The following is a 14,742-nucleotide window of genomic DNA, read 5'->3' on the forward strand; positions in this document are numbered from 1 at the left end:
GTCCTGCGATAGAGATGGGGAGAGAAGAAAGGATAATGGACAGATAACATGATACAGAATGAAAGATGATAGGCAAATAGAAAATAGAATAATGGGAAGGGGAAAGCAATTAGGAAGTTGGGTAGTACTATTCCTTGTAGTCCTGGCTTATCCCTTCCCAGTACTTTTGTGTCCAGTACTCAACGCTAACTGGAATCAGGTGCTGCTGCCTGGACAGTAGGAAAGGGCGGAGGGCAGGGAGAGATAGGATCAGGTTTAGTGAGGCTTAGCATTCGTGCTAGAGCTACACATTCAGGTATTATTGGAAGGGATTCCATACTCTTGGCTTGCCTCTAAGGAGAGAGAAATTCTCCTCTTTGCTACCATGACTCGCTGTCCTTCAGAAAGTAGATAGGAAAATGCTCCCCTTCCTAGACCACAATAATATTAACTGACATTTACACAGTGCTTAAAGGTTTACAAAGCACTGTCCATATATAATGTCTTATGATTCTTAACAACAACCTTAGGAGATAGATAACCCTAGTTTTACAAATGAGAAAACTGAGACTAGGATAGGTCAGTGACACTCAGCTAGGAACTGTATTATCAACCATCTAGAGATGGGGATAGGGAAAGAGACATGAACAAAGCACCCTTACTGATTCGGTACTTTGTTGAGGAAAAACACTTGTCCTTGAAGTGATGAGTTGAATGCCAAGATGGAAATGGAGGTGCAAATGAGGAAGGTGTGATACTTCTCAGGTTGGCTGCCCCACTGGGGACATTCTGTGGGGAGACATCTGGGGGACCTGCCTCTGCTCCTCTTCCAGAAGGCAGAAGACAAACAGAGCCTTGCAGCAGTGCAGGCCCTAGATGAACCTGGGAGGACTTTTTTTTTTTTAAGGGGGAAGAATTGGGAAATGAAGTCCCTTCAGTCCCTAGAAAAAGTAGGGAGATGGGAGAAGAAGGCAGTTAGGTGGCACAGTGGATAGAGTACTGGGCCTGGAGTCAGAAAGACCTGAGTTAAAATCTGTCCTTAGACACTTATTGTGTGACCCTGGGCAAGTCACTTAACCCTTATTTGCCTCAGTTCCTCATCTGTAAAATGGGGACATACTAGAGAAAGAAATAGAAAACCACTTTAGTATTTTTGCCAAGAAAAGTCCATAGGGTCATGAAGAGTTAGACGTAACTGAACAATCTGGAAGGGGAGGTGGGTTAGCACCTAAGAGACACTTCAGTGCAGAAATGAGGTACCTGGGCAAAATCCCAACACACCTATGCCTCTTTCCCTGCTCCCTCTTTCCTCCTGACTTGCAGCCAGTCACTTCCAGGATAAGATTTTCTTTATAATATGTCAAACTGGGATGAGTGTTTCATAAAGAGCAGAAAAAAAAAAAAGATGTGCCTCTGGCACCTCCTTCATCTTCCCTCACTTGCTCCCTGTGATCCATGAAGGACATTGTATTCTCATCCTCTTTCAGAAAGATGTCAAATCTTGGCTTGATCTTGCCAGCTTCCCTATGTCCCTCCAAATGTTCCCACTCTTCTCCGTGGCAAGGAAAACCCACCAGGAAGACCTGATCTTGGATCCTCTGTGTAATACATGAGAACCACCAAGGATTTACTCATTCACAGTAATGGCCAAATGACTGATAGGCAGTTATTCTGCCTTAGACTCTAGAGATGCTCAGAGGACCTGGGATTTAATCAATGAGAACTTAGCTCCACCAAGAAGATCAGATTGCAGCTACCTATAATGATTTAGTATAGGATTTAAAAAAAATATATTATGGGCTTCTTGAGCAGCCTGGTGAAGCTTCTGGACCCCTTCTCAGAAGAATGTTTTTAAAATCCATAAAATAAAATATATATTATTTCACAGGAAACCAATTATATTGAAAAAGTTATCAAAACATTAAAAGAGCAATTTCATGGACATAAGGTAATAACCCCTGATTCTGGTAAGTGAGTCCTATGGAGTTGTCTGGGGCATGCAAAGGTTAAGTGATTTGCCGAGGGTCATACCACTACCAATTCTGTCAGAGGCAGGATTTCAACCCAGGTCTAACTGACTCCAAGACTAGCACATTTATCTACATACTAGGTTGCCTCTAGGCAGTTATGGCTTCTTGCATTTTAAAGAGAGAAAACTCCTTATATGAAAAATCTCTAACAGTGAACTAACCCTCCTTGACTGTGCCTCCTGGCTTCCTGTAAGCTGAGGCTTCCTCAGCTAAAATCTCACCTTCTATAAGAAGGCTTTCCTGTTCCCCCTTAATGGGACAGCTAGGTGATATAGTATATAGAGTGTTGGACCTGGAGTCAGAAAGACCTTAGTTCAAATCTGGCCTCAGACACTTATTAGCTATGTGACTCTGGACAAATCACTTAACCTCAGCCTGCCTCAGTTTCTTCTTCTGCAAAATGAGGATAATAATAGCACACACCTCCCAGGATTGTTATGAAATAAATAAAATGTGAAATAAAATAATATTTGTAAAGCACTTTACAATCTAAAAGTGCTATATAAATGTTTTTGTTGCCATTCACTTGTGTCTGACTTCATGACCTTGTGGACCATACTGTCCATGGGGTTTTCTTGGCAAAGATATTGGAGTGGTTTGCCATTTCCTTCTCCAGTGGATTAAGGTAAACAGAGGTTAAATGACTTGCCCAAGGTCCCACAGCTAGTAAATGTCTGAAGCCGGATTTGAACTCAGGTCTTCCTGACTCCAGGATCAGAGCTCTATCCACTGAGCCACCTAACTGCCATATAAATATTAACTATCATTATCATTATTATTATTATTGATGCTAGTGCCTTTCCTCCATGATTACCTTTAATTTATCCTGTATCTATCTTGTTTGTGTATTGTTATTTGCATGTTTTCTCCCCATTAGACTCTCAGCTCCTTAAGGGTAGGGAACAGGGCAGTTAGGTGGCACCATAGTGCACAGAGTGCTGGGCTTGGAATCAGGACTTGTGTTCTGCCCTCAATCACTTAGTAGCTATGTGACCCTGGACAAGTTCCTCAACCCTGTTTGCCTCAGTTTCCTCATCTGTAAAATAAGCTGGAGAAGAAAATGGCAAACCACTCTAGTATCTTTGCCAAGAAAACCCCAAATAGGTGGATCAGTGGAATAGATTAGGTACACAAGATGCAGTAGTAAGTGACCAGAGTAATGTAGTGTTTGATAAACCCAAAGACCCTAGCGTCTGGGATAAGAACTCACTATTTGACAAAAACTGTTGGGAAAACTGGAAAACAATAGGGTACAAACTAGGTATAGACCAACATCTCATACCACATACCAAGATAAGGTCAAGATGGATATATGATTCAGACGTAAATGGTGATAACATAAGCAAATTAGAAGAGTATGGAATAGTCTACCTATCAGATCTATGGAGGAGGGAAGAATTTATGACTAAACAAGAGATAGAGAGCATTGTGAAATGTTTTGCCTTTTTTTTTTTTTTTTGCAAGGCAACTGGGGTTAAGTGACTTGCCAAGGGTCACACAGCTAGTAAGTATCAAGTGTCTGGTCTGAGATCAGGTTTGAACTCAGTTCCTCTTGACTTCAGGACTGGTGCTATATCCCCTGTGCCACCTAGCTGCCCCCATACATTGTGAAATGTAAAACAGATAATTGTGATTATATTAAATGAAAAAGTTTACAAACAAAACTAATGCAATCAAGATTAGAAGGAAAACAGAAAGCTGGGAGACGATCTTTACAGAAAGTGTCTCTGATAAAGGCCTCATTTCTCAAATATATAGAGAATGGACTCAAATATAGAAAATATAAAACATTCCCCAACTGATAAGTGGTCAAAGGATATGAACAGTTTTCAGATGAAGAAATCAAAGCTATCTATAGTCATATAAAGAAATTCTGTAATTCACCATTGGTTAGAGAAATGCAAATTAAAACAACCTTGAGGTATCACCTCATACCTATCATATTGACTAATATAACAGAAAAGGAAAATGACAAATGTTGGAGAGGATGTGGGAAAATTGGGACACTAATGCATTGTTGGTGGAGTTGTGAACTGATCCAACCACTCTGGAGAGTAATTTGGAACTATGTCCAAAGGGCAATCAAACTGTGCATACCCTTTGATCCAGCAATACCACTATTAGGTCTGTATCCCAAAGAGATCATAAAAAAGGGGAAAAGGACCCACATGTACAAAAATATTTATAGCAACTCTTTCTGTGGGGGCAAAAAATTGGAAATTGAGGGGATGCCCATCAATTGGGGAATGGCTGAACAATTTGTGGTATGTGAATGTAATGGAATACTACTATGCTATAAGAAATGATGAGCAGGCAAATATCAGAAACACCTGGAAAGTCTTACATGGACTGATGCAAAGTGAAATAAGAAGAACCAGGAGAATATTATATACAGTAACAGCAACATTATGTGATGATCAACTATGAATCACTTAGCTCTTTTCAGCAATACAGTGATCCAAGAAAATTACAGAGGATTCATGATGGAAAATGCTATTCACATCCAGAGAAAGAACTGATGGACTCTGAATGCAGATCAAAGCATACTATTTTCACTTTCTTTATTTTTTGTGTTTTTTTCCCTTGGGTCTGTTTCTTCTTTCACAACTATGACTAATATGGAAATATGTTCTACATGATTGCATATATATCAAATTGCTTACCATTTTAGGAAGAAGGGAGGGGAGTTAGGGAGAAAAATTTAGAGCTCAAAATTTTGTAAAAAATGAATGTTAAAAATTGTCTTTACATGTAATTGGAAAAAATGAAGTACTAAAGAAAAAAAGAAAATAAAAACTCCAAATGGGGTCACAAAACGTTGGAAATGACTGAACAAAAGGGACTGTTTTTGCCTTTCTTTGTATCCCCAGAGTTTAACATGGTGCCTGGCACATATCAAGTGCTTAGTAAATGTTTGTTGACTATTTAGACACTAGCAAACCGCCAAACCTTTTGTCACTTATAAGTATTATATAAGTATAAGCTATCATCATTGTTGATAACTATAAGCCAAGGCCACATTTGAAGCACTTATTTTTTGGCAGAGGAGAAGGGGGTAGGGAATGGGAAGAGGAGGATCATATCCCAGAGAGCTAGCTCTGCTCAGCAGGGATTGGTGGCCGTGTCCAGCTCCCAGGCTAGAAGGGTTGACATCTGTACTGAAGACATAGTGTGCTAGGATGTCTGAGTGGTGCGGAGGGTGCCTTGGGACTCATTTAAAGGATGAGAGTGGCTTTGGCAGGATCCAGAGTAATCCTGAGCTGATGACAGGGTGACAGGACGATCTTGACTAGCGGGGTGAGGAAGATGACTTCTGGGTCAGCTCCCAGGCATCTCATCTCAGTCATCTCTCCCCATTTCCATGTGCTGCAAATTTATAATAACTTAAAAAAAAAAGGAAAAAGAAGTTGAGTGGGAAAAGGAAAGAGGGGATTGGGGGGGGAGGTGTTTTATTGACTTCCCTTTAATTGCTGTAATTAAAAACATGTAAAAGAATCTTTTTTAAATGACTTTGCCATTATCATTAGTTGCTAGCACAGCTGACTTATTAATTTCTCATTAGGACTCTGATTTGCATTCTCTTTTTGGGAAGGGAGAATTCATGCTGGGTAGGAGGCAGAGATGGCACTTATTTTGCCCATTTTCTCTTTGGAAAAGTCCTGGAGAGGATTAGTCTGGGAGTATTTGTCACTTGGAGATTGTGGGGCCACCCAGTGGATTTAGGATCGTAGATTTAGGATTGGAACAGATATCAGAAGTAATTTTATTGATAAAGAAACTGAGGCCAGGAGAGTAGAAGTGAGATACAGAGCTGGAAGGAATCATAGGAGTCATTTGGTCTAATACTCTCATATATCAAACCAAGTTCAAGGCAAGATTGGACATGGGATGAAACTCAGGCCCAGGGATGTTGTGACTTGTTCAAGGTCACACAGGTGGTAAGTGTCAGAGGCACTCTACCATGGTGTAGTAAAGACAGAAAGACTAGGGAAGGGAGTATCTTCTCCATTCTCATAGTTATGAGCCTGATGTGCTTGAGTTTTAAAAACTACTACAGCTGCTGCAGGGACCTGGAGGTTTGGGACTGGGAGAGTGCAGTGGGCAAGAAGCCATTTTGCCTCTTTCATGAGCTAGAAGAGGAGAGCCATGTGTTGAAAGATCAGTGGAGCTGTCTTCCATAATCTCACCCAAGGCGCAATCCCCTAGTCAGATTTTAGAAAGTGTAGCTTTTACTCTGTGGATTTATGCTTTTGGATGTCTCTCTGGAATCATTCTTAAGTTACCTCTAGGTGTATGTATGTATGCATGTGTGTGGGGGAGAGGTGGCGGTAAAGAAGGAACAGGTGTTTTATCTTTCTTTGCTGTTCAGTGATGTACAACTCTTCCTGACCCCATGGACCATAGCACGCCAGGCCCTTCTCTCCTCCACTCTCTCAAAGTCTGTCCAACTTCATGTTCATTGTTTCCATGACACCATCTATCCATCTCATCTTCTGCCATTCCCTTTTTCTTTTGCCTTCAATCTTTCCCAACATCAAGGTCTTTTCTAATGAGTCCCTTCTTCTTAATATGTGGCCAACTGTCTCCTCTTTATACTGTGTTCACTCTAATTATCCAACATAAACAGAGAGAGTCTGAGTTTCTCTTCTTTGACTGTTTTTGCCTTCCTTTGTATTCTCAGTGCTTAGCACAGTGCCTGGCACCTAGCATAAAAGCTTGTTGACCTGACTTGGGTATCCTCTAACCTGTTGACTTTATTCCACATATAACTCTCAAGACTCCAGGCTCCCAAGCAGATAAACTACTCAGGCTTCTTACCTCCAGCTCCATAGATATCTGTTTGGAAATCTTCCTTCTATCATCCTCCTTTCATTCACTTCAGATTCATGAGATCTTAGGATAATAGATCAAGAATAAGAAGGGACCTTAGAGGCAGGCCGTCCTATCCAACGCCCTCATTTCACAGATGAGGAAACAAAATCCCAGAGGTTAACAAACATTTATCATGAGTCTATTATGTGCAAAGAACTGTGATAAATACATATTTGGAGACAGTGCTAAGTATGGTGCCTACACTGCAAGTCAAGACATCACCCTCATGATGTCATGGGTCCTCTTTGAGAAACGAAGAATGAACAATAACAGAAATGTGAAAGTTTATTCTTTGCCAGGTTCCTGTTCTACCAAAAGCTGGTGCAAAATAGACAACATTGGTCCAAGATGGCAGCAGCTGTCAGTAGGAAGGGTCAGACTTGTGCTTTATGTGTCCAAAAGGAAAGTACTACTGATCTGTACTGCTTATCAGGCAGCTAGGTGGAAGTAGTAGATAGAGCAAGTAGCCTTAGACAATTACTAGCTGTGTGACCCTGGGTAAGTCACTTAACCTATGTCTGAATTTCCTCAACTGTAAAATGGGGAAAATACTAGCACCTACCTCATCAAGGGTTGTTGTGTGGATCTATAAGGAGATAATGACTGTAAAGAACTTAGCACAAACACCTGGAACATAGTAGACACAATATATACCTATTCCCTTCCCCTTACTTAGAGAGAATAAGTACCAGCAAACCTTTGGAACATGTGTGTATAGACTTAAAAAATATCTGGAAGGAGATAGGGAAAATATGAACACCCTAATGGAGACATTTCTACTAGGCATGTAGAAGCATCAGGGTTCAATAATCAGAAACTTTCTACAGTTGCCTAGGTGTGATGAGAGCAGTATTTCTCTGTGTATGGCTTGCATGCAAGGATCTATTCTGACTACAATGGAAAATTTAAGAGTGAGCTATTCAAGCTTTGGCAGAAATCAAGACCAGAGCAATACGTTACCATTTTCAAGGAGACTTATAACCCCATTGTTTTTTTTTTCCCCAAATGGAAGGCTATTGAACATGCCTGAGCAGAAGGCATAAAGGAATCAGTATGCACCATTTGGAGGGCGCTCACACAATGCTATGAGAATGACCTCACAAGGTTTTTACCACATCTGATGATATTTAGGTGAGAGTCACATTTATATATTCATTTATGCTTTGGAAGCCCAGAGAATGGAGAAAACTCACAATGAGCACATCTTTTGACTGAGACCAGCTGAAGCTTTCTAATTTCTATGGCCTAGCTATGACTTTAGCTCATAAAAGCTTATAGAGAAACAAGTAGTAATATGAGGCCTGAGTTCCATTCCAGGAACCCCCTGTAAGGGGTTAGTGTCCTGCTACAAAATCTTGGTGTCCAAGGAATACATCAAATAGCGGAAAAGGCAACTGATATCAGACGTAGTCTACAAAAGAGCCCTTGGGAATGGATGGGCTCCTGCAAAGAATATACAACCATTTGTTGTCCAATTATTGTTGTTAATTATTCCTTGAGCATCAAAAATGGATGGAGCAATGGAAAGTCAGCCATGTGGGCCCGGAGAAGGACCCACCAAACAATTACAGATGGAACAATTACAATTTTGATCCATTTGAAGAGGAAGGAAGGAAACAAGCATTTATTAGGCACCTACTGTATGCCAGGCATTAGTCTAAGTGTTTTACAGATATTATCTCATTTGATCCTTACAACTCACCAGTGAGACAGGGCCCCTTATTACTCCTATTTCATAATTGGGGAAACTGAGGAATTCAGAGGTTGCTCAGGGCCCCACAACTATTAAGTATCTGAGGCTGGATTTGAACTCAGATCATCCTAACTCCAGACCCAATGCTCTATCCATAGTACCATCTAACTGCCTGTCGGCAGATGAGGATCCTAACAGTGATTTGGATGAAAGAGACATTGCATTTTGGTATCCTCCTGAGGGTTAGGGCATGATGGGAGTTGAAAAAAGAGTGCTTACCCAAAGTTGAATACTAGAGGGAGTACAGCCAGTGACTGAGTGGATGCAAGCAAAGGAGTTCAAAAGGCAGAATTACCTTAGCCTAAGGGATTTTGCTAGCTGGCTAGGTACAACTGGAGGTCTGATGTACAAAAAAGCTGAAATAGTCCCTGAGGCTATAGGCTTTAAAGAACTGAGAATCCTTCCCAGCAGGGAAGTGGCCTCATATTAGCTGCACTTAAATAAAGCACCAGCAGACTCCAGTGGAGAAATAGCAGTGAGCAATTCAGTGTCAAGAGCCAACAAATAGTAGGGCAGGAGAGTGAACATCCCAGCAGAAAAAAGTAGCAGCTCACAGCATGATGACATCACAAGGCATGCTATAACATCAGCACCTCTGTAGGGAAGTGGAGATTGCCAGTGTTGAAGGCAAACAGGGACTCCTGCTGGTATAAAGACCTAGGAATATGAATTGCTTTGACTGTATGTGTTCCCTAAGCATGTACTCTCTCACACAGGTTTCTCTGCTCATACTCCTTTTCCCACAGGTGTTATGGGAATCTATGAGACAGCAGACCCCAATATTTATGGGATAATTCTGTCTTAACATACACATACTTAGAGAGAATAAGTATCAGCAAACCTTTGGAACACGTGTGTATAGACTTAAAAAAAAATCTCTGGAAGGAAATAGGGAAAATACGAACACCCTAATGAAGACATTTCTACTAGGCATACAGAAGCATTAGTGTTCAATAACCAGAAACTTACTATTCAACTAGACTGATTACTTTGCTTATCTGGCCCTCAAGTTTCCCCATCTACAAAACAAAAGGGTTGGATTACATGACCTTTGAGTTTTCTTATGGCTTTAGATACAGGATTCTATTATATTAGGATCCTACAAATGATCTTGTTAGAATGTTAGTGCCTTGCGTGTGGGACTGTTACATTCTTTGTAAATGTATCCCCATTCCAGTTGTTCACTCTTCACTTTTGAAGAGGACCAATGACATCACGGGGTGATGTCTTGACTCATGCTTGAACTGGATTTAAGTGAGGCAGAGTGGCACAAAGCCGTCAGTCTCACTCTCTCTTCCAGACTCATTGAAGTACAGTGGCAGGACAAAAATCAAGACCACTGGCACTATCCCAGGATGAAGCCACCTTCATGGTCGCTGGAACAAATCATTCTCATCCTCCCATTCTGCCAGGGGAAGTCTTGGCATGCTTGGGATCGATATCCCTTTAATTCACCAATGGGTTTGAGGCCAGTCAGTTACCACTGTGTAGCACAATGGCTAGCACACAGTAGGTACTTACTAAATGCTTGTTGATTGACGGTGCTCCTATTATCCCAAATGTCTTTTGCCCTGGACTGACATGTTTCCTAGCTGGTCTGCTAAAAAGAACATTGGTGGGGGCTCATAAATTGAGTTTTGAATAGATGTAGACTCAAAGCATGCCTAGAACTTGGGGTAGCTTTAACAGGGTCTACATTTGAAGGGTGAGGTATTCTAGGCTACACAGGGAAAAATAATATTCTCTATTATGTTGGGCCCCTTAAAATGCAAATTAATTTTCCAAGGACAGGGGATATCCCTAGTAGGAAAATTAAAGTATTATGCAAAAAAAGGTTACAAACATTTTTCACCATCTGGTCTTGCCCCCAAGAGGGAAGGAAAAGGGCAGGAAAGGAAAGATGGAGGTAGCATGAAATATCAGATGAAAACTTAGGAGACCTAATTCTAGTCCTAGCTCTATCCAGATTTGTAACTTTTAGCAAACAAATTCCTTTTTCTGGCTCTGTTTCTTCCTCTGTAAAATGAGGGGGTTGGACCAGGTTCCTTCCTGTTCAGTATAAAAAGTTGTTCACAGTTGGTTAGGGTGCAAACATCCATTTGTAAGTGTAAATGAATTGTCTAGAAACACCTCAGCAGAGATGTAGGTAGACTACGGGAATAGAATGAAGCATACACTGTCAGACTTGGTCAATGTACTGATTTGCTCCTGTAACAAGAGTTGTATAACATATAATCTAGTGATCTGATGGACTGGGGCACCTCCAATGGAGCTGAGCTTGTGGAAAGTAAAAATCCTTTATTGGTCTTTGTGACTGGGATTCTGCTGAAGATGATTTGCAGGTTTCCCCCAGGACTGAGCACCCAAGCCCAGAACTGAAGCTCCTTTGTAGGAAGGGGACACCCCCTGGGCTGTGGGTCACATTTTTCATAACTCTATGAGGGAGGATTTGGGGGTAAAAAGTGGGGGCAGAAAGGGTGTGATAGAAGAGTAAACATTTTTAAATCAAGCATCATTAAACCATTTAAACATTAATCACTTGGCTCCAAAGGCATTCTTAGCTCCTATAGGTGTCTTTGGCCCCATCCCATATTATTTATTACCTTTCTTCCACCATTCATCCTGCCTCACCTCTCATATACGGGCTTCCATTTTGATCTTGCATCTCTCAACAATGGATCTTCTAGGCCTCATGTTTCACCCTTTAATTAATAAGCATTTATCATACACCTGCTATGTGCCAGCCATTGTACTAAATGAAACAATACCTTCTCACAAGGAGCTTACAATCTAATGGGGGAGACAACTTTGTTAGTATATACAGTATAAACACAAATAAATGCAAAGCAGCTAAACGCAAGGTACTTTGGGCAGGAGAGCAGTAGCATTTGAGGGGACTAGGAAAGGCTTCAAGAAGTAGGTACTTGAGCTGCACCTTAAAGGAAGAGAGAATCTACAGGGCAGAAGGAAGGAGGGAGAGCATTCCAGGCCTGAGGGACAGCTAGTGAATGCAAAGGTAGAGATGGGAGATGGAGGGCTATGTGTGAGGAACAGAAAGAAGGCCAGTTTGGCTGGATCCTGGAAGATAGGTTGGGAAGTCATGTCAGGTGAGACTGGAAAGCTGTATCGGAGCAAGGTTGGAAGGGCTTTTAAAGCTAAAAAGAGGAGTTTATTTTCAGTTCTAGAGGCAACAGGAAGGAATAGAATTTACTGAGTAGGGAGTGACATGGTTAGATCTGAAATTATGGTAAATAAGTAAAGAGCTTTAAATGTCCCAAATCACTAAAAATTAGCCTTAAGCAATATCACTGGAAAGTAAGGAGAGGCTGGGATGGATTATCTTCCAACCATAGCTGGGTTGGCCGAGGCCCTAGGCTAATTGAGTGTATCAAATGAGAGCACATAGTGAACTGAGAGATAAGGGAAGAGTAGAGAATGGGACCAGGCCTCCTTGCTGTCTCTCAGCCCTGGGAACAGGTTTCCATCCCCTTCTCGGTCCTATCACCTCACTTACCATCATCCTCAGAAGAAGCAGGCCACTCAGAAATATTCATTAGCTTGTTAGAGCTTTCTCAGCTCCTGGAATGAGCTTCCTAGGGACTCCCCAATTCCCCAGGCTTTTCAACTAAAGAGGCTGCAAAGAGCTCTTTCCACTTTAAGATTTCACTGAGAGGGTAGCTGCAAGCTCTTTCATTAAAAAAGAATGACAACTTCTGGAAAAAGAGAACTTCTAAAGTGTAAAGCAGCCCAAGGATTGGGGGCCCAAGTGTCAACAACTGAGGAGCTGCTGGTGGTAGATGAGGAGAGGTTAATGCTGTGGCTTTCCAGGGTTATACGCTGTCTGCCCTTGGGGAGAAGCCTGGGGTCACCTTGCCTTTGGCTTCCCCCTCCCCCACCCTTCCAAGGCCTCCCTGGTCATGGGCTTTGCAAACTACATTCCTCCTCAGCAGCTGGCCAGTTTAACATGATGGTGGCCTGGTGTGCTTTCTACTCAGCTGGGTGACAAATATGGTGATAACGGAACACAGAAACTTCCTGGAGGCTGGGCTGCCAGGCACAGGCATCTGGTCACTTGGGTTTGAGAAATGGGAAAGAAGTGAGAGGGAAATCCTTAACACCTCTCTCTGGGGGAAAAGTAGAAAGGTTGGATGGACATTCTAGGCATCTAGGCGGCACAGTGGAGATGGTGTTAGACTTGGAGTCAGAGAGACCTGAGTTCAAATTTTGCCTTGGGTACTTGCTAGCTTGGTGACCCTGGGTGAGTCACTTAACCTCTCAGCCTCAGTTTCCTCATCTGTAAAATGGGGATAATAATAGGACCTACCTACTAGGGTTGTTGTGAAGGTTAAGGTTGTGATAATATAGATAAAGGGATTTGCAAGCCTCAAAGTGCTATATGTATATACATATACATATATATATATATATATATACACACACACATACACATATATATACCTATAATACATATATATACATATATATGTATCTGTAATACATATACACACACATATATAATAAATTAACTACTATTGGGATGACAAAGGGGAAGAGGAAAGAAAGAACCATGTGTCTACTATGGCCATGGGCCTCCTATGTGCCAGACACTGTGCTAAATGCTTTACAATTATTATCCCATCTGATCCTCACAACAACCCCGTTTTGGTCCGTGTCAGATTCTCTAATAGGCAGCCCTGGCTGGAATGAGCCAAATGCTCCCATCATTGTTTGTTTTTCTTTACAAGTGGAATATTCATCTCCCCATGATTTGTCAGTGTTGCAGAACAGTCATACTTTTCCCTTCTGGATCATACCTCAAAACCAAAGCCAGGTAGGACTCACTGAATTCAGTCCACAATTTTGGGCTGTCCCCTCAAACTCCCACTGTCTCCTGGGTTCAGGCCTGCCTGATCTACGCTGACAGTGGTTTAGATCTAGTATGTCATTTGTGATGAAGGAGAGACCCAGAGATGCTTTACCCTGGATTGTTAAAAAACAAAGGATTTTAGAAGGGGGTGAGGGGAGAGGTCAGGTGCTAGGAAAATAACATATTATAATAATTACATACTATTATACATTACACATACATTATTATAATTATATCATATTATACAGTATATTCTTGTCCCAGGTCCCTGTTTTTCACTTCTTCTATCTCTCTCAACACCAAACTGAGAACTTCTCGAGGGCAGAGACCATGTCTGTTTCAATTTTTGTATGCAGCACCTAGCTGATGCCAGATCCAAACATGCCCTTTAGCAAAAGTTGTATGATGGTGATTAAAAGGCAATGGCTCTGTTCAAACCACAGCATGACCTTGGTCCTGTGACTGGTTGGAATATCAGGAGTAGCGAACCTGAGTCTTCTCTAAAATTGGAGAATGGCATTAGCCCGAGGGATAACATGTACCTTTTGCAGTTTTCCCAGGAAGGTGGGAATGGATGGTGGATAGGTAGGAAGTAGCAGAGATTTGACATGAGTCCCTGGACACCTGCCCAGTGGCCTGACATCCTGATGTGGATGACATCCTGCTGGTCAAGCAAGATGAACTAAAGACCCTAAATCAAAGAGACAATTTTGTTCCCACAGGCATAACTGAATCCCTGAGACTGAATGGGATGAGGTCTATGACAGTGTCTCCAGAGTTTAGACTGCTTTCCCTCACCTCTCAGATGTTGCCATAGATGCTTCATGGGATGGAAGAGTGTTTACCTGGCGGGGTTTACAGGTGCAAGATACACTGTCCCTTTGAGTTTCTTTTCACATAGTGTAGTTAGGGAAGAAAAGAGAAGAAAAAAGTATTTTTGTGTGGAAAAAAGATTTATATTTATATTAACTGTCAGTGGATGTAATATACTGCTGCTGTTATAGATAAACATTTTGATAACTAAAAGGAGTAGGAAAAGGACTTTGTTTTGAGATATATTGCTTAAATACAGAATGTCTCAGAAGACAGCACAATTTTAAGCTAACCTTAAAACTATACTATAGCCATATCTATGAAGAAACAACTTTCCAGATAGGATTTAAGCAATTTTGGACTGAAAATGAACTGTGGTATAAATATAAAAACTCAAATCACCTTATGATTCATATGGAATGATACTT

The 14,742-nt window shown here is 41.4% G+C and overlaps 1 protein-coding gene across 1 annotated transcript in view; it reads right to left on the reverse strand.

Annotated features, from left to right (window-relative positions):
• The window catches only part of SDK2 (sidekick cell adhesion molecule 2), a 453,394-nt gene that overhangs the window by 174,443 nt on the left and 264,209 nt on the right, over nt 1–14,742 (reverse strand). The window lies entirely within an intron of this gene.

Source organism: Phascolarctos cinereus, unplaced genomic scaffold, assembly GCF_003287225.1.
Source record: "Phascolarctos cinereus isolate Bilbo 61053 unplaced genomic scaffold, phaCin_HiC Scaffold_5;HRSCAF=322, whole genome shotgun sequence".
Classification (NCBI taxonomy): Eukaryota; Metazoa; Chordata; class Mammalia; order Diprotodontia; family Phascolarctidae; genus Phascolarctos; species Phascolarctos cinereus.